Genomic DNA, 20151 nt, shown 5'->3' with positions numbered 1-20151 from the left:
GCTGAGGTTCTACCTGTCCCCGGTGTTGCGAAGGATGGGTCTGGCCACGCTGCCGCGGAACGCTCCAAGTAGTTGGACCGTGCCGTACCACCTGTCCCTGGTGGAAAAATTTATGCAGAAAAACACCTTTGACCACAAGTCCATCAGGCAGTGGTCAGCACGTAACGTCCTAGAGGCCCTGAGGGAAAAGGAGAGGGTGGACCCTGTGGGATGGTTCCCCGAGCAGACTGTCAAAGTCATTTGGCAGAATGCCTCATCGCCAGAACTTTCCAACAAGCACCAAGACGTAGCTTGGCTGGTGGTGAGAAAGGCCCTCCCCGTCAGATCCTTCCTACACGCCAGGAGTCTCACCCCCTCTGCACGTTGCCCTCGAGGTGGCTGTGGTGGGGAAGAGACCGTTGTTCACCTCCTTGTGGATTGTGCCTTTGCAAAGAAAGTCTGGAGAGAGATGCAGTGGTTGCTGTCGAGGTTCATCCCGAGCAGTTCTGTGACACAGGACTCTGTGCTCTACGGGCTGTTCCCAGGGACACACACCGAGACAAACATCGACTGCAGCTGGAGGATCATCAACTCGGTGAAAGACGCGCTTTGGTCTGCCCGAAACTTGTTGGTCTTCCAGCACAAAGAGTTGTCCCCGACCGACTGTTGCGGACTGGCACAATCCAAAGTCCAGGACTACGTGCTGAGGGACGCACTAAAGCTTGGGGCAGCTGCCGCAAAGGCGCAATGGGGAAGGGTCGCTGTCTAAGACCTTTCTACCACAGCGCACCGAGAGACTGGGAACTGTTTAGAGCCCCTCGGGCTGTACAGATCAAAATGAAAGGCTGTAAATGATTGTAATATTGTTTGTACTGATGCACCTGGTGATACATTTTGTAAAAGTTTAACCTGGATTGTACCCTTGTAATGTTGTTTTTGAAATGGTTTTGAATGTGATTGAAGATTTTTTATGAATAAAGTATATTTTTACAAAAAAAAAAAAACCTGGATTGTACCCTTGTAATGTTGTTTTTGAAATGGTTTGGAATGTGATTGAAGATATTTTATGAATAAAGTAGTGACACAGGACTCTGTGCTCTATGGGCTGTTCCCAGGGACACACACCGAGACAAACATCGACTGCAGCTGGAGGATCATCAACTCGGTGAAAGACGCGCTTTGGTCTGCCCGAAACTTGTTGGTCTTCCAGCACAAAGAGTTGTCCCCGACCGATTGTTGCGGACTGGCACAATCCAAAGTCCAGGACTACGTGCTGAGGGACGCACTAAAGCTTGGGGCAGCTGCCGCAAAGGCGCAATGGGGAAGGGTCGCTGTCTAAGACCTTTCTACCACAGCGCACCGAGAGACTGGGAACTGTTTAGAGCCCCTCGGGCTGTACAGATCAAAATGAAAGGCTGTAAATGATTGTAATATTGTTTGTACTGATGCACCTGGTGATACATTTTGTAAAAGTTTAACCTGGATTGTACCCTTGTAATGTTGTTTTTGAAATGGTTTTGAATGTGATTGAAGATATTTTATGAATAAAGTATATTTTTACAAAAAAAAAAAAAAATATTTTTACAAAAAAAAAATCAACAGCTCCACTAGTGACAGCACAGGAACAAAACTGCGGACAAAAATCAACTGTTTTCTTAACTCACGTTCTCACTCAACAGTTTTTGAATGATAATTATTGCATGAACACTTTTAACAAGAGGATTATTTGGGAAATAAATCCCCCTATTGGAACAATCCCTTTTTCTAGCCAAAAGAAAATTACTGAGGGAGCTGAAAAACAGAAATAAAAACAGAAAATGCTGTACGCACTCAGGACTCTGGCAGGCCCTGTGGAGAGAAATAGTCGAAGATTCAAGTCAATAGTTTTTCATCAGAATTACAAGATATTAGAAATAAGCACTTCTATGCTAGTACAGAGCCTAGAGAAATACAGGGTCCATGCACTTGTATGGTATGAGAAGGTGCTGGGAAAGGGGAGCAGGGGATGTGAAGATAGAGTTGGACCAGTGTATCATGGCAGGGGGCGGGGGGAGGGCTGCAGTTCCTTCAGAATACTGAAAAGGGAAGGTTTGGGGCTGCTCTCAGGGACGCACACCAAGACAAACATCAACTGCTGCTGGAGGACCATCAACTCGATGAAAAACACTCCTTGGTCTGCCTGAAACCTGCGGGTCTTACAGTGTAATGAGCTGTCGAAGTGTTGCATACTGGCACATTTCCGGGTCCAGGGCTACATGTTGAGCGATGCACTAAAGTTTGGGGCAGCCGCCACAAAGGATCAATGGGGAAAGGCAACTGTCTAAGACCCTCCAGCCATAGAACAGCGAGAGACTGGAACTCATGTAAAACTGCTCATATGCAGCAGAAAATGTTTGACATGAAACGTAAATATATATTGTAAATATAACATTTAATTGTAAATACAGTGAAGCACCTCAGAGTGCCATATAGTGTGTTGAAAGAAATTGAACTCTATTGCACTTTACGTAATGTCAAAGTTGAACTACTATTTAACGTGCATTTTACAAATTTTATGAATAAAGTATATATTTTAAAAATAAACTCATAGACTTATTGACGTTTATAGCACAGAAGGAGACCATTCAGCCCATTGTGTCCGCACTGGTCAACAAAGACCTGACTACACGAATCACATTTTCCAGTGCTTGCACTGGAGGCCATGGCAACGCAAGTGAATATCTGAATACTTCTTAAATGTTAAGAGAGTTTCTGACTCAACCACCCTTTCAGACAGTGAGTTCCAGACTTCCACCACCCTCTGGGTGAAGAAATTTCTCCTCAACTCCCCTCTTATCCTTCTACCTCTTACCTTAAATCTATTACCCCTGGTTATTGACCCATCTTCTAATGGAAAAAGTGCCCTTCTTTCCACCCTATCAATGCCCCTCATAATCTTATACACCTCTATCAGGCCCCCTCTCAACCTTCACTGCTCCAAGGAAAACAACCCCTGCCTATCCAATCTTTCCTCATAGCTCAGATCCTCCAGCCCAGGCAGCATCTTCGTAAATCTCTTCTGTATCCTCTCCAGTGCAATAACATCCTTCCAACAGTGTGGTGACCAGAACTGCACACAGTACTCCAGTTGTGCCCTAACCTACAGTTCCAGCATAACCTCCCTGCTCTTGTATTCTATGCCTTGGCTAATAAAGGCAAGTATTCCATATGCCTTCTAAACCACCTTATCTAGCTGCCCTGCTACAATCAGGAATCTGTGGAAATGCACACTCAGGTCCCTCTGATCCTCATTACTTTCCAGGGTCCTACCATTCATAGTGTAATCCCTTGCCTTGTTAGCCCTCCCAAAGTGCATTATCTCACACTTTTCCGGGTTGAATTCCAATTGCCATTGCTCTTCCCACCTGACAAGTTCATTGGTGTCTTCCTGCAGTTTACGGCTATCCTCCTCACTATTTACCATCCTACCAATTTTTGTGTCATCCACGAACTTCTTGATCATACCCCATACATTTAAGTCCAAATCATTTATGTACACCACAAACAGCAAGGGCCCCAGCAGCGAGCCCTGTGGAACCCCACTGGAAACAGACTTCCAGTCACAGAAACATCCCTCTACCATCACCCTCTGCTTCCAGCCTCTCAGCCAATTTTGGATCCAACATGCCACTTTGCCTTGGATCCTATCGGCTCTTACTTTCTTGACCAGTCTGCCATGAGGGACCTTGTCAAAAGCCTTGCTAAAGTCCATGTAGACCACATCAAATGCATTACCCTCAACAACACTCCTACCTCCTCAGAAAATTCGATCAAATTTGTCAAACAGGACATTCCCTTAAATCCATGCGGACTATCCCTGATTAATCCATGTCTCTCCAAGTGCAGATATATTCTGTCCCTCAGAATTCTTTCTAGTCACTTCCCTACCATCGAGTTTAGACTGACTGGCCTGTAATTTCCTGGTCTATCCCTTCCTCACTTTTTTAATAATTGGACAACGTTAGCAGTCCTCCAGTCCTCTGGTGCCTCACCTGTGGCCAGAGAGGAATTGAACATTACTGACAGGGCCCCTGATATCTCTTCCCTTGCCTTCCTCAACAGCCTGGGATACGTCTCACCCGGGCCTGTGGATTTATCCACTTTTAAGGCCGCTAAACCCGCTAGTACCTCCTCTCTCTCTATGTTTGCTCGAATATTTCACAGTCCTCCACCTTGATGACTATACCTGCGCGTCCTTGTGCATTGTGAGGACCAATGCAAAGTATTCATTGAGGACTGTACCCATGTCTTCCCGGTCCACATACAGGTTTTCTCTATGGTCCCTAATTGGTCCTACTCTTTTTTTTTGAAAAATGTACTTTATTCATAAAATATTTGAAAAACATTTCTAAATGGCCATCACAAAAAGTGCAATCATATTCAACTTTAACACATGGATCATGAGGTGTTTCAATACAATTAATATTACAGTCATTTCAATATGGTCATTACAGTCAGACAGTGCAATGGTATTGGAGTTATTGACATACATCATGTTGCACTCTGAGGTGCTTCAATACAATTATAATACATTTAGTACTCACTACATACATTCATTGCGAGTTGTACGGTCGAGGGGTCTATACAATTCCCAGCCCTTCAGTGCACTATGGCAGAAAGGTCGTAGACAGCAACCTTTCCCCAATGTGCCTTTGCGACAGCTGCCCCAAGCTTTAGTGCGTCCCTCAACATGTAGTCCTTGACCTTGGATTGTGCCAGTCTGCAACACTCAGTCAGGGACAACTCTTTGCGCTGGAATACCAACAAGTTTCAGGCAGACCAAAGAGTGTCTTTCACCGAGTTGATGATCCTCCAGCTGCAGTTGATGTTTGTCTCGCTGTGTGTCCCTGGGAACAGCCCGTAGAGCACAGAGTCCTGCGTCGCAGAACTGCTAGGGATGAACCTCGACAAAACCCACTGCATCTCTCTCCAGACCTTCTTTGCAAAGGCACTTTCCACAAGGAGGTGAACAATGGCCTCATCCCCACCACAGCCACCTTGAGGGCAACATGCAGAGGGGGTGAGACTCCTGGCATGTAGGGAGGATCTGAGGGGGAGGTCCTTTCTTACCACCAGCCAAGCTACATCTTGGTATTTGTTGGAAAGTTCTGGCTTTGACAGTCTGCTTGGGGAAGCATCCGACAGGATTCATCATCTCCTTTTCCCTCAGGGCCTCTAGGGTTTAACGTGCAGACCACTGCCTGATGGACTTGTGGTCAAAGGTGTTTTTCTGCATAACTTTTTCCATGAGGGTCAGGTGGTACGGCACGGTCCAACTACTTGAAGCATTCCACGGCAGAGTGGCCAGACCCATCATTCACAACACAGGGGACAGGTAGAACCTCAGCACGTAGCAACACTTGGTGTTTGCATACTGAGGGTCTACGCACAGCTTGGTGCAGCCACACACAAAGGTGGCCATTGGGATTAGGGCGATGTTGGGCATGTTTTTCCCCCCTTTATCTAGAGACTTGTACATTGCGTCCCTGCGAGCACGATCCATTTTTGACCTCCAGATAAAAAGAAAGATGGCGGATTGCCACTGCTCAGGGGTGAGGAATGGGCCGGACCTGAGCCATGTACAACAACACCAAGAGTGCCTCACACCTGATGACCAGGTTCTCAACCGCAATGGAGAGGGAGCGTCGCTCCCACATGTCCAGTTTTCTTTCCAACATAGCCAATCGCTCCTTCCAGTTTCTAACGCATGCCCCGGTCCCTCTGAACCATAGCCCCAGTACTTTCAGGCTGTCTGACCTGACGGTGAAGGGGACAAAGGATCGGTCAGCCCAGTTCCCAAAGAACATGGCCTCGCTCTTCCCACGATTTACCTTGGCTCCCGAGGCCAGTTTGAACTGGTCGCAGATGTGGATCAGTCTGCGCACCGACAGCGGATCTGAGCAGAAGACGGCGACAATGTCCATGTACAGGGAGGCATTGACCTGAGTGCCTCCACTGCCTGGGATCACCACTCCTCTTATGCCCGGATCCTTCCTGATGCACTCAGCAAAGGGTTCTATGCAACACACAAACAGGACAGAGGAGAGAGGGCAGCCCTGCCTGACTCCAGATTTAATTGGAAAACTTTCTGATTCCCACCCATCAATTGAAACTGCAATACTGATGTTAGTGTAGAGCAGTTGCATCCAGTTGCGGAATCCCTCCCCAAACCCCATTTTGGAGAGCATATCCACCATGTAGGTGTGCGATACTCTGTAAAAGGCCTTCTCCTGGTCCAGGCTGATGAGGCAGGTGTCCACACCCCTGTCCTGTACATTGGCAATCGTTCCCTGAGTAGCGTGAGTCCGTCAAAGATCTTCCTGCCGGCTACAGCGCAGGTCTGGTCAGGGTGGATCACCAACTCCAGGGCAGACTTGACCTGATTGGTAATGACCTTGGACAGAATCTTATAGTTCACATTCAATAGTTAGATGGGTCTCCAATTTCTAATTTCCTCCCTTTCCCCCTTCTGCTTGTAGATGAGGGTGATGATGCCTTTCCTCATGGATTCTGACATGCTGCCAACCAGGAGCATACTCTCGTACACTTCTAGCAGGTCTGGGCCGATCCAGTCCCACGGAGCCAAATACAACTCATCTGGTAAGCTGTCGTTTTCGGGAGTTTTACTCTTCTTGAAGGACTCAAGGGCCTTAGTCAGTTCATCAGGAGTTAGCGGTTTGTCTAGGCTCTCCCGAGTACAGTCGTCTAAGACCTCCACAATAGGAGACAGGAAGGACTGGGGGCTGTGCCGTCTGTGGGCTTTACGTCATACAATCCGGCATGAAAGGGTTTGCTGATCCTCAAAATGTCGGACTGCAATGACTTTTCTGAGCCATTTTTCTGGAATCGGGACATTTCCCTCTGTTCCTTTCTAGCTTTCTGGACGTCTTTGAGGATAGAGAACTTCTTGACGTTTTACTTGTTCGCTTCCCACCAGTGTGTCAGGGACTCAAAGAGAGGTTTCACAGTTCTCTGCTGGTTCCTCCTCCATTGATTCACTCTGCTGAAGAGTGGGAGGCTCAGGGGGCAGTGCAGTTGTTTGGCTGTCTGCTGCCTCAATATTTCCCTTTGTCTTGTCTCTCTCTGCCTCCTCCTTTGTCCCATTGTGCTCACTGGAAGCCTTCGTAGGTGGAGGTTTGCAAGAGTCCTTGGTGGTAGAGACACTTACCATTTCATCAGCTTGCCTCCCGCTGGTTCTGGCCGCCTTTGCATAAGTGCGGCAGCGTTTCAGGTAGGTCTTGTAGAGGTGGCCTGCCTCGCCACACAGTTTGCAGCACTTAGTCTGTCTGCAGTCCTTTGTCCGGTGCCCTTCCTGCTTGCAATTATTGCAGAGGACGGCGCTGCTGTTGGCCGCCACATGACCAGATTTGCCACATGATCGACAAACTTTAGGCTGTCCAGTGTAGATAAGGTAGCCACAGCTTCCCCCGATAGCAAAGCTGGAAGGCGGGTGGAGGTTTGCTCCCTTACCATCCATGTTGAGTGTGGCCTTGACCTGGCATTTCCTAGTCCAAATCCTGAAGACATCTTTGACCTCGGTGCAGTTCCCAACCTGGTAAACGTACCTGGCGAGGAAGGTGAGCACATCGGCGACAGGGACGTGGGGGTTGTAGAGTTGCACAGTCACCACACAATCTTGTTGCGACGGCAGAGGAAAGAGTGGCTCCACCGTGAGGATTGTCATCTGTGGCTGGTCTAACTTCCCCTTGAACACCTTCAGGAACTTGACGCAGGCAGCAACCTTTTTGAAAGTCACATCAAAGTATCCAGCACTGGGGAAGTCTTGCAGGCAGTAAATCTCTGCTGCTTCAAATCCACAGGGCTCCAAAAGGATTCTCTTAATGAAGAAGGCACGGTCAATGGGTGTACCTCCTTTGCTGTCTTTTACTGCCACCCTAACGGTGTTAAGCACCTGCTGGTTTGGGGCTCGACTGGTTGCAGCCATCACCTCTTTAATCCATCTTGATGGACTAAGCAAAGGGTTCTATGCAATGCACAAACAGGACAGGGAGTGAGGGCAGCCCTGCCTAACTCCAGATTTAATTGGAAGGCTTTCTGATTCCCACCCATTGATTGGGTGTTCTTCTCTGACCACTGCCTCCTTCTGGCCGATTGTCACTTACAAGAATGTGTATGACTCACAATAAATGTATGTAGTGAATACTAAATATATTAAATTGTATTGAAGCACCTCAGAGTGCAACATGATGTATGTCGATAACTCCAATCCCATTGCACTGACTGTCTGTAATGACCATATTGAAATGACTGTAATATTCATTGATTGTACGAAGCACCTCGTGAACCATTTGTAAAAGTTGAATCTGATTGCACTTTTTGTGATGGCAATTTAGAATTGTTTTGTAATGTTCTTTCAGGTATTTTATGAATAAAGTATAGTTTTTCAAAAAAAATGTGTTTCTAGCGTGTTTGGCCTCATAAACCATGAGGAGGATTTATAGTGTTCTCTTCTGAGCAGAAAGTGGACATTTAGCAGCTGCTCTGTCATTGATGAAAGTTCCTGCTCTCTCTCTTATAGAGAGCTGGGGGAAGAGAATGCAGTCTGAGTTCAGCATGTAGTGACACTTGGCGTTTGTGTACCAAGGGTCTACGCAGAGCTTGATGCAGCTGTACATGCCCAGTTTCCTTTTCACCATAGACACTCGCTCCTTCCAGTTTCTAACGCATGACCTGGTCCCTCCGAACCATATCCCCAGCACCTTCAGGCCGTCAGCCCTGACAGTGAAGGGGACAAAGGATCGGTCAGCCTAGTTCCCAAAGAACATGGCCTCGCTCTTCCCACGATTTACCTTGGCTCCCGAGGCCAGTTCGAACTGGTCGCAGTTGTGGATCAGTCTGCGCACTGATAGCGGATCCGAGCAGAAGACGGCGACATCGTCCATGTACAGGGAGGCTTTGACCTGAGTGCCTCCATTGCCTGGGATCGTCACTCCTCTTATGCCCGGATCCTTCCTGATGGACTCAGCAAAGGGCTCTATGCAACACACGAAAAGAACAGGCGAGAGAGGAGAGCCCTGCCTGACTCCAGATTTAATCGGAAAGCTATCTGATTCCCACCCATTGATTGAGACTGCGCTACTGATGTTAATGTAGAGCAGTTGGATCTAATTGTGAATTCCCTCCCCAAATCCCATTTTGGAGAGCACATCCACCATGTAGGTGTGCGATATTCTGTCAAAGGCCTTCTCCTGATCCAGGCTGATGAGGCAGGTATCCACACCCCTGTCCTGTACATAGGCAATCGTATCCCTGAGCAGCGCGAGGCTGTCAGAGATCTTCCTGCCCGGCATAGTGCAGGTCTGGTCGGGGTGGATCACCAATTCCAGAGTGGATTTGACCCGATTGGCGATGACTTTGGACAGAATCTTATAGTCCACATTCAACAGTGAAATGGGTCGCCAATTTCTAATTTCCTCCCTTTCTCCCTTGTGCTTGTAGATGAGGGTGATAATGCGTTTCCTCATGGATTCTGACATACTCCCGGCCAGAAGCATACTCTCGTACTCTTCTAGCAGGTCTGGGCCGATCTAGTCCCACAGAGCCAAATACAACTCCGCCGGCAAGCTGTCGCTTCCGGGAGTTTTACTCTTCTCGAAGGACTCAAGGGCCTTAGTCAGTTCGTCAGTTAGCGGTTTGTCCAGGCTCTCCCGCGTACTGTCGTCTAAGACCTCCGTGATAGAGGGCAGGAAGGACTGGGAGGCCGTGCTGTCTGTGGGCTTCACATCATACAATCCGGCATAAAAGGATTTGCTGATCCTCAAAATGCCGGACCGTGATGACTTTACTGAGCCGTCTTCTTCCTTCAGGCTGCTGATCACAGAGCTCTCTCTGTGTACCTTTTGGAAGAAGAAACGTGAGCACGTCTCATCCTGCTCCACGGAGCGGACTCTGGAACGGAAGATGATCGTGGAGGCCTCCGAGGCAAAGAGCGAGTCCAGCCCATCTCCTGCGCATCTGCCCTCATGCCTTCTCCTCCCTCCCAGAAACATGATAGGGTCCCCTTTGTCCTCACTTATCACCCCACCAGCCTCCGCATTCAAAGGATCATCCTCCGCCATTTCCGCCAACTCCAGCATGATGCCACCAACAAACACATCTTCCCTTCACCCCCCCTGGCGGTATTCCGTAGGGATCGTTCTCTCCGGGACACCCTGGTCCACTCCTCCATCACCCCCTACTCCTCAACCCCCATCTATGGCACCTCCCCATGCCCACGCAGAAGATGCAACACCTGCCCCTTCACTTCCTCTCTCCTCACCGTCCAAGGGCCCAAACACTCCTTTCAAGTGAAGCAGCATTTCACTTGCATTTCCCCTAACTTAGTCTACTGCATTCGTTGCTCCCAATGCGGTCTCCTCTACATTGGAGAGACCAAACGCAAACTGGGCGACCGCTTTGCAGAACACCTGCGGTCTGTCCGCAAGAAAGACCCAAACCTCCCTGTCGCTTGCCATTTTAACACTCCACCCTGCTCTCTTGCCCACATATCTGTCCTTGGCTTGCTGCATTGTTCCAGTGAAGTCCAGTGCAAACTGGAGGAACAGCACCTCATCTTCTGACTAGGCACTTTACAGCCTTCCGGGCTGAATATTGAATTCAACAACTTTAGATCTTAAACTCCCTCACCCCAGCCCCACCCCGTTTCTTGCCCCTCCCTGTTGTTTTTTTCAATAATTTATATAGATTTTTCTTTTCCCACCTATTTCCATTATTTTTAAATCTACAACTAATACCTTGTCAGTCTTTCCACCCCACCCCCACTAGAGCTGTACCTTGAGTGTCCTGCCATCCATTCTTAATTAGCACATTTTCTTAGATAATATCACCACCTTCAACACCTCTTTGATCCTTTTGTCTGTGACATCTTTTGATTATCTGCTCCTATCACTGCTTGCTTCTCCCTACAACCACCCCCCCTCAACTTCTCTCCCCCCCCGCCCCCCTCAACTTCTCTCCCCCCCCCCACCTTAAACCAGCTTATATTTCACCCCTCTCCTAACTATACTCAGTTCTGCTGAAGGGTCATGAGGACTCGAAACGTCAACTCTTTTCTTCTCCGGCGATGCTGCCAGACCTGCTGAGTTTTTCCAGGTAATTCTGTTTTTGATTTCCAGCATCTGCAGTAGTTTTTTGTTTCTATTCTTTAATTAACTAATAGACAAACTACTCAGACTGTGTTCTCTTCCTCCAGCTCTCTACAAGAGAGAGAAGGAACACTCATCAATGACAGAGAGCAGCTGCTAAAAGCAACACCCAATGTCTGCTTCCTGCTCAGAAGAGAACACTATAAATCCTCCTCATGGTTTGTGAGACCAAACACTTTAGAAACACATTTCTTAAGAATTTTTTTTTTTTGGAAAAATATACTTTATTCATAAAATATCTTCAACCACATTCCAAACAATTTCAAAAACACCATTACAAGGGTACAATCCGGTTCAACTTTTACAAAATGTATCACCAGGTGCATCAGTACAAACAATATTACAATCATTTACAGCCTTTCATTTTGAGCTGTACAGCCCGAGGGGGTTTAAACAGTTCCCAGCCCCTCGGTGCGCTGTGGCAGAAAGGTCTTAGACAGCAACCCTTCCCCATTGCGCCTTTGCGGCAGCTGCCCCAAGCTTTAGTGCGTCCCTCAGCACGTAGTCCTGGACTTTCGATTGTGCCAGTGCGCAACACTCGGTCGGGGACAACTCTTTGTGCTGGAAGACCAACAAGTTTCGGGCAGACCAAAGCGCCTCTTTCACCGAGTTGATGATCCTCCAGCTGCAGTTGATGTTTGTCTAGGTGTGTGTCCCTGGGAACAGCCCGTAGAGCACAGAGTCCTGTGTCACAGAACTGCTCGGGATGAACCTCGACAGCAACCACTGCATCTCTCTCCAGACTTTCTTTGCAAAGGCACAATCCACAAGGAGGTGAACAACGGTCTCTTCCCCACCACAGCCACCTCGAGGGCAACGTGCAGAGGGGGTGAGCCTCCTGGCGTGTAGGAAGGATCTGACGGGGAGGGCCTTTCTCACCACCAGCCAAGCTACGTCTTGGTGCTTGTTGGAAAGTTCTGGCGATGAGGCATTCTGCCAAATGACTTTGACAGTCTGCTTGGGGAACCATCCCACAGGGTCCACCCTCTCCTTTTCCCTCAGGGCCTCTAGGACGTTACGTGCTGACCACTGCCTGATGGACTTGTGGTCAAAGGTGTTTCTCTGCATAAATTTTTCCACCAGGGACAGGTGGTACGGCACGGTCCAACTACTTGGAGCGTTACGCGGCAGCGTGGCCAGACCCATCCTTCGCAACACCGGGGACAGGTAGAACCTCAGCACATAGTGACACTTGGTGTTTGCGTACTGAGGGTCTACGCACCGCTTGATGCAGCCACACACAAAGGAGGCCATCAGTATGAGGGCGATGTTGGGCACGTTTTTCCCCCCTTTATCTAGAGGCTTGTACATTGCATCCCTGCGGACACGATCCATTTTTGACCTCCAGATAAAGCGGAAGATGGCTCGAGTGATCGCCACCACGCAGGAGTGTGGAATGGGCCAGACCTGCGCCACGTACAGCAACAGCGAGAGTGCCTCACACCTGATGACCAGGTTCTTACCCGAAATGGAGAGGGAGATTCGCTCCCACATGCCCAGTTTCCTTTTCACCATAGACACTCGCTCTTTCCAGTTTCTAACGCATGCCCTGGTCCCTCCGAACCATATCCCCAGCACCTTCAGGCCGTCAGCCCTGACAGTGAAGTGGACAAAGGATCGGTCAGCCCAGTTCCCAAAGAACATGGCCTCGCTCTTCCCACGATTTACCTTGGCTCCCGAGGCCAGTTCGAACTGGTCGCAGTTGTGGATCAGTCTGCGCACTGACAGCGGATCCGAGCAGAAGACGGCGACATCGTCCATGTACAGGGAGGCTTTGACCTGAGTGCCTCCATTGCCTGGGATCGTCACTCCTCTTATGCCCGGATCCTTCCTGATGGACTCAGCAAAGGGCTCTATGCAACACACGAAAAGAACAGGCGAGAGAGGAGAGCCCTGCCTGACTCCAGATTTAATCGGAAAGCTATCTGATTCCCACCCATTGATTGAGACTGCGCTACTGATGTTAGTGTAGAGCAGTTGGATCCAATTTCGAATTCCCTCCCCAAAGCCCATTTTGGAGAGCACATCCCCCATGTAGGTGTGCGATATTCTGTCAAAGGCCTTCTCCTGATCCAAGCTGATGAGGCAGGTATCCACACCCCTGTCCTGTACATAGGCAATCGTATCCCTGAGCAGCGCCAGGCTGTCAGAGATCTTCCTGCCTGGCACAGAGCAGGTCTGGTCAGGGTGAATCACCAATTCCAGAGCGGATTTGACCCGGTTGGCGATGACCTTGGACAGAATCTTATAGTCCACATTCAACAGTGAAATGGGTCGCCAATTTCTAATTTCCTCCCTTTCCCCCTTGTGCTTGTAGATGAGGGTGATGATGCCTTTCCTCATGGATTCTGACATACTACCGGCCAGGAGCATACTCTCGTACACTCCTAGCAGGTCTGGGCCGATCAAGTCCCACAGAGCCGAATACAACTCCGCCGGCAAGCCGTCGCTTCCGGGGGTTTTACTCTTCTCGAAGGACTCGAGGGCCTTAGTCAGTTCATCAGGAGTTAGCGGTTTGTCCAGGCTCTCCCGCGTACTGTCGTCTAAGACCTCCGTGATAGAGGACAGGAAGGACTGGGAGGCCGTGCTGTCCGTGGGCTTCACGTCATACAATCCGGCATAAAAGGATTTGCTGATCCTCAGAATGTCGGACCGTGATGACTTTACTGAGCCGTCTTCTTCCTTCAGGCTGCTGATCACAGAGCGCTCTCTGTGTACCTTTTGGAAGAAGAAACGTGAGCACGTCTCATCCTGCTCCACGGAGCGGACTCTGGAACGGAAGATGATCTTGGAGGCCTCCGAGGCAAAGTGCGAGGCTTGCTGGCCCTTCACCTCTTGGAGCTCCTCCTTGACATCCACCCCCATCGACTGCAGCCGCAGCAGATTCTGCATCTTTTTCTGGAGTCGGGACATTTCCCTCTGTTCCTTTCTAGCTTTCTGGGTGCCTTTGAGGATGAAAAACCTCTTGATGCTTCCCTTGATCGCTTCCCACCAGTGTGTCAGGGACTCAAAGAGGGGTTTCACGGCTCTCCAACCTTTGTAATCCCTCTTGAGCTCCTCAATGTTCTCTGGGGTCAGCAGTTGCACATTTAGCTTCCATGCCCCCCTGCCCACCCTCAGGTCCTTCTCCAAGTGGCAGTCCGCCAGTAGGAGGCAGTGGTCAGAGAAGAACACCGGCTTGACCTCGGTGGATCTGACTGTGAATGCACGGGACACAAACAGGAAGTCTATCCTGGAACGAATGGACCCGTCTGGCCGCGACCAGGTGTATCTACGCTGCGCTCCGTCTGCAGGGTTGCTGAAGACGTCGTGCAGCTTGGCATCCTTAACTGTTTCCATCAGGGATCTGGACGTAGCGTCCAATCTGCTGCCGGCCCTGCCGGATCGTCCAGCCGCATCGATGATGCAGTTGAAGTCACCGCCCAGAATGACCGGCCTGGAGGTCGCCAGCAGCAGTGGGAGCTGCTGAAAAACCTCCAGCCGCTCAGCCCCTTGTGCCGGGCCGTACACGTTAATTAACCGGAGTGGAGCGTTCTTGTACATTACGTCTGCTACGAGGAGTCGCCCGTCCACCACCTCCTTGACCTCGGAGACGGTGAAGTTGCCTCCCCGCAGCAGAATACCCAGGCCGGAGGAACGAGAGTCGTTTCCGCCCGACCAGATCGATGGCCCGTGGGACCACCATCGTGACCATTGCCTGTAGGAGCTGAGGTGCGGTATCGCACACTCCTGCAGAAACAACAGGTCAGCTTTGACCTTGGCTAGATAGTCCAAGGTCGCAACACATCGCGTAGTAGATTTAATGCTACGCACATTTATGGATACAATCTTTAAACCCATTTTAAAGCATTTATTCTCCTACCAAACCCACTGTCTCTGAGAGTCCCAGACCTTTAGTCTGCTCCTTCATACCCGTAGTGAGCTCAAATTCTTTCACTTTGGATGGGCTGAGGTAGATCTCCTTGGCCGTGTTCTGCTCCGGTGGCATCTGGAGGTTCACGTAGAGAGCGGGTTTTGAGATGACCTTTGCTGGAGAAGCTTCTCCAAAACTCACCCCCTCTGGGGGGTTGCTGTTCCCGGCTTCCTGGAGCTGGGGTGCGATGATTGCCTCACTGCTCCCAGATTCCAGGGGCTGTGGTGCACTGGCCTCCTCGGGTTGCAGGCAAAGTTGGGGTGCGCTGGTCTCCTTGTTGTCTCCAATGTTCTGGAGCTCGGGTGTCTCGTCCTCCAACGCCCTGGAGCTTTGCCGCCTCTTCTGTCGGTGCCGCCCTGGCACTTCATCATCCGAAGAGCTGCTGCCCTTGTCATCCGTGTCGGATGGGAGACGCCTCTTGCCGCTTCTCTGGGAAACGCCTTTGCTTCTTCTTCGCTCCCTCTTACTTTTCTTGTTCTTCACCGTCCGCCACTCCCCCTGCTGCTTTTCCACTGCTGCCTCCTCCTCCATTGATTCGCTGTCCTGAGGACTGGGAGGTACAGGGGGTAGTGCTGCTGATTGGCTCTCTGTTGCCTCGATCTCTTTCTCCCCCTTGTCTCTCTCTGTGTCCTCCTTTGTCCCGTTGAGCTCCCTGGGGGCCTTGGTGGTTGGAGTGACACGAAACATTTCTTCTGCTTCCCCCTGGTCGGCTTTGGCTGCCTGTGCGTAAGTACGGCAGCATTTGGGGCAGGTCCTGTAGAGGTGACCTGCCTCGCCACACAGGTTGCAGCACTTGGCCTGTTTGCAGTCTTTTGTCTGGTGCCCTTCCTGTTTGCAGATCTTGCAGAGGGAGGCGCTGCAGTTGGCCGCCACATGACCAGCCTTGCCGCATGAGCGACAATGCTTGGGTTGCCCAGCGTAGACCAGGATTTGACCCAATTGGCGATGACCTTGGACAGAATCTTATAGTCCACATTCAACAGTGAAATGGGTCGCCAATTTCTAATTTCCTCCCTTCCCCCCTTGTGCTTGTAGATGAGGGTGATAATGCCTTTCCTCGGATTCTGACATACTGCCGGCCAGGAGCATACTCTCGTACACTTCTCGCAGGTCTGGGCCGATCCAGTCCCACAGAAAACGTCTACTCTTTTCTTCTCCGCTGACGCTGCCAGACCTGCTGAGTTTTTCCAGGTAATTCTGTTCCACTATTCTTTAATTAACTGGTAGACAAACCACTCAGACTGTGTTCTCTTCCTCCAGCTCTCTACAAGAGAGAGAAGGAACACTCATCAATGACAGAGAGCAGCTGCTAAAAGCAACACCCAATGTCTGCTTCCTGCTCAGAAGAGAACACTATAAATCCTCCTCGTGGTTTGTGAGACCAAACACTTTAGAAACACATTTTTTTTTTTTTTTTGTAAAAATATACTTTATTCATAAAAATCTTCAATCACATTCAAAACCATTTCAAAAACAACATTACAAGGGTACAATCCAGGTTAAACTTTTACAAAATGTATCACCAGGTGCATCAGTACAAACAATATTACAATCATTTACAGCCTCTCATTTTGATCTGTACAGCCCGAGGGGCTCTAAACAGTTCCCAGTCTCTCGGTGCGCTGTGGTAGAAAGGTCTTAGACAGCGACCCTTCCCCATTGCGCCTTTGCGGCAGCTGCCCCAAGCTTTAGTGCGTCCCTCAGCACGTAGTCCTGGACTTTGGATTGTGCCAGTCCGCAACAATCGGTCGGGGACAACTCTTTGTGCTGGAAGACCAACAAGTTTCGGGCAGACCAAAGCGCCTCTTTCACCGAGTTGATGATCCTCCAGCTGCAGTCGATGTTTGTCTCGGTGTGTGTCCCTGGGAACAGCCCGTAGAGCACAGAGTCCTGTGTCACAGAACTGCTCGGGATGAACCTCGACAGCAACCACTGCATCTCTCTCCAGACTTTCTTTGCAAAGGCACAATCCACAAGGAGGTGAACAACGGTCTCTTCCCCACCACAGCCACCTCGAGGGCAACGTGCAGAGGGGGTGAGACTCCTGGCGTGTAGGAAGGATCTGACGGGGAGGGCCTTTCTCACCACCAGCCAAGCTACGTCTTGGTGCTTGTTGGAAAGTTCTGGCGATGAGGCATTCTGCCAAATGACTTTGACAGTCTGCTCGGGGAACCATCCCACAGGGTCCACCCTCTCCTTTTCCCTCAGGGCCTCTAGGACGTTACGTGCTGACCACTGCCTGATGGACTTGTGGTCAAAGGTGTTTTTCTGCATAAATTTTTCCACCAGGGACAGGTGGTACGGCACGGTCCAACTACTTGGAGCGTTCCGCGGCAGCGTGGCCAGACCCATCCTTCGCAACACCGGGGACAGGTAGAACCTCAGCACGTAGTGACACTTGGTGTTTGCGTACTGAGGGTCTACGCACCGCTTGATGCAGCCGCACACAAAGGTGGCCATCAGTATGAGGGCGATGTTGGGCACGTTTTTTCCCCCTTTATCTAGAGGCTTGTACATCGCGTCCCTGCAGACACGATCCATTTTCGACCTCCAGATAAAGCGGAAGATGGCTCGAGTGATCGCCATCGCGCAGGAGTGTGGAATGGGCCAGACCTGCGCCACGTACAGCAACAGCGAGAGTACCTCACACCTGATGACCAGGTTCTTACCCGCAATGGAGAGGGAGCGTCGCTCCCACATGCCCAGTTTCCTTTTCACCATAGCCACTCGCTCCTTCCAGTTTCTAACGCATGCCCCGGTCCCTCCGAACCATATCCCCAGCACCTTCAGGCCGTCAGCCCTGACAGTGAAGGGGACAAAGGATCGGTCAGCCCACTTCCCAAAGAACATGGCCTCGCTCTTCCCACGATTTACCTTGGCTCCCGAGGCCAGTTCGAACTGGTCGCAGACGTGCATCAGTCTGCGCACCGACAGCGGATCCGAGCAGAAGACGGCGACGTCGTCCATGTACAGGGAGGCTTTTACCTGAGTGCCTCCACTGCCTGGGATCGTCACTCCTCTTATGCCCGGATCCTTCCTGATGGACTCGGCAAAGGGTTCTATGCAGCACACGAAAAGGACAGGCGAGAGAGGACAGCCCTGCCTGACTCCAGATTTAATCGGAAAGCTATCTGTTTCCCACCCATTGATTGAGACTGCGCTACTGATGTTAGTGTAGAGCAGTTGGATCCAATTTCGAATTCCCTCCCCAAAGCCCATTTTGGAGAGCACATCCCCCATGTAGGTGTGCGATATTCTGTCAAAGGCCTTCTCCTGATCCAAGCTGATGAGGCAGGTATCCACACCCCTGTCCTGTACATAGGCAATCGTATCCCTGAGCAGCGCCAGGCTGTCAGAGATCTTCCTGCCTGGCACAGAGCAGGTCTGGTCAGGGTGAATCACCAATTCCAGAGCGGATTTGACCCGGTTGGCGATGACCTTGGACAGAATCTTATAGTCCACATTCAACAGTGAAATGGGTCGCCAATTTCTAATTTCCTCCCTTTCCCCCTTGTGCTTGTAGATGAGGGTGATGATGCCTTTCCTCATGGATTCTGACATGCTGCCGGCCAGGAGCATACTCTCGTACACTTCTAGCAGGTCTGGGCCGATCAAGTCCCACAGAGCCGAATACAACTCCGCCGGCAGGCCGTCGCTGCCGGGGGTTTTACTCTTCTCGAAGGACTCGAGGGCCTTAGTCAGTTCGTCAGGAGTTAGCGGTTTGTCTAGGCTCTCCCGCGTACTGTGGTCTAAGACCTCCGTGATAGAGGACAGGAAGGACTGGGAGGCCGTGCTGTCCGTGGGCTTCACGTCATACAGACCGGCATAAAAGGATTTGCTGATCCTCAGAATGTCGGACCGTGATGACTTTACTGAGCCGTCTTCTTCCTTCAGGCTGCTGATCACAGAGCGCTCTCTGTGTACCTTTTGGAAGAAGAAACGTGAGCACGTCTCATCCTGCTCCACGGAGCGGACTCTGGAACGGAAGATGATCTTGGAGGCCTCCGAGGCAAAGTGCGAGGCTTGCTGGCCCTTCACCTCTTCGAGCTCCTCCTTGACATCCACCCCCATCGACTGCAGCCGGAGCAGATTCTGCATCTTTTCCTGGAGTCGGGACATTTCCCTCTGTTCTTTTCTAGCTTTCTGGGTGCCTTTGCGGATGAAAAACCTCTTGATGCTTCCCTTGATCACTTCCCACCAGTGTGTCAGGGACTCAAAGAGGGGTTTCATGGTTCTCCAACCTTTGTAATCCCTCTTGAGCTCCTCAATGTTCTCTGGGGTCAGCAGTTGCACATTTAGCTTCCATGCCCCCCTGCCCACCCTCAGGTCTTCCTCCAAGTGGCAGTCCGCCAGTAGGAGGCAGTGGTCAGAGAAGAACACCGGCTTGACGTCGGTGGATCTGACTGTGAATGCACGGGACACAAACAGGAAGTCTATCCTGGAACGAATGGACCCGTCTGGCCGCGACCAGGTGTATCTACGCTGCGCTCCGTCTGCAGGGTTGCTGAAGACGTCGTGCAGCTTGGCATCCTTAACTGTTTCCATCAGGGATCTGGACGTAGCGTCCAATCTGCTTCCGGCCCTGCTGGATCGTCCAGCCGCATCGATGATGCAGTTGAAGTCCCCGCCCAGAATGACCGGCCTGGAGGTCGCCAGCAGCAGTGGGAGCTGCTGAAAAACCTCCAGCCGCTCAGCCCCTTGTGCCGGGCCGTACACGTTAATTAACCGGAGTGGAGCGTTCTTGTACATTACGTCTGCTACCAGGAGTCGCCCGCCCACCACCTCCTTGACCTCGGAGACGGTGAAGTTGCCTCCCCGCAGCAGAATACCCAGGCCGGAAGAACGAGAGTCGTTTCCGCCCGACCAGATCGATGGCCCGTGGGACCACCATCGTGACCATTGCCTGTAGGAGCTGAGGTGCGGTATCGCACACTCCTGCAGAAACAACAGGTCAGCTTTGACCTTGGCTAGGTAGTCCAAGGTCGCAACACATCGCGTAGTAGATTTAATGCTACGCACATTTATGGATACAATCTTTAAACCCATATTAAAGCA

The 20151-nt window shown here is 50.6% G+C and overlaps 1 protein-coding gene, 2 non-coding genes and 1 pseudogene across 3 annotated transcripts in view; 1 reads left to right on the top strand and 3 right to left on the bottom strand.

Annotated features, from left to right (window-relative positions):
• LOC144684270 (uncharacterized) overlaps positions 1–20151 on the bottom strand; it is a 54366-nt gene that overhangs the window by 15160 nt on the left and 19055 nt on the right. The gene's annotated exons all lie outside the window — the stretch shown is intronic.
• LOC144685159 (small nucleolar RNA U3) lies at positions 8404–8587 on the top strand (annotated as a pseudogene).
• On the bottom strand, positions 11202–11408 carry LOC144685153 (small nucleolar RNA U3). Its single transcript, XR_013577657.1, has one exon. It is a non-coding gene; the product is annotated as a small nucleolar RNA U3 (small nucleolar RNA).
• On the bottom strand, positions 16328–16543 carry LOC144685151 (small nucleolar RNA U3). The gene has a single exon (XR_013577654.1). It is a non-coding gene; the product is annotated as a small nucleolar RNA U3 (small nucleolar RNA).

The sequence above is a fragment of the Cetorhinus maximus genome, chromosome 9 (genome assembly GCF_964194155.1).
Source record: "Cetorhinus maximus chromosome 9, sCetMax3.hap1.1, whole genome shotgun sequence".
NCBI lineage: Eukaryota > Metazoa > Chordata > Chondrichthyes > Lamniformes > Cetorhinidae > Cetorhinus > Cetorhinus maximus.
This window is presented reverse-complemented; position numbering and strand designations above follow the sequence as displayed.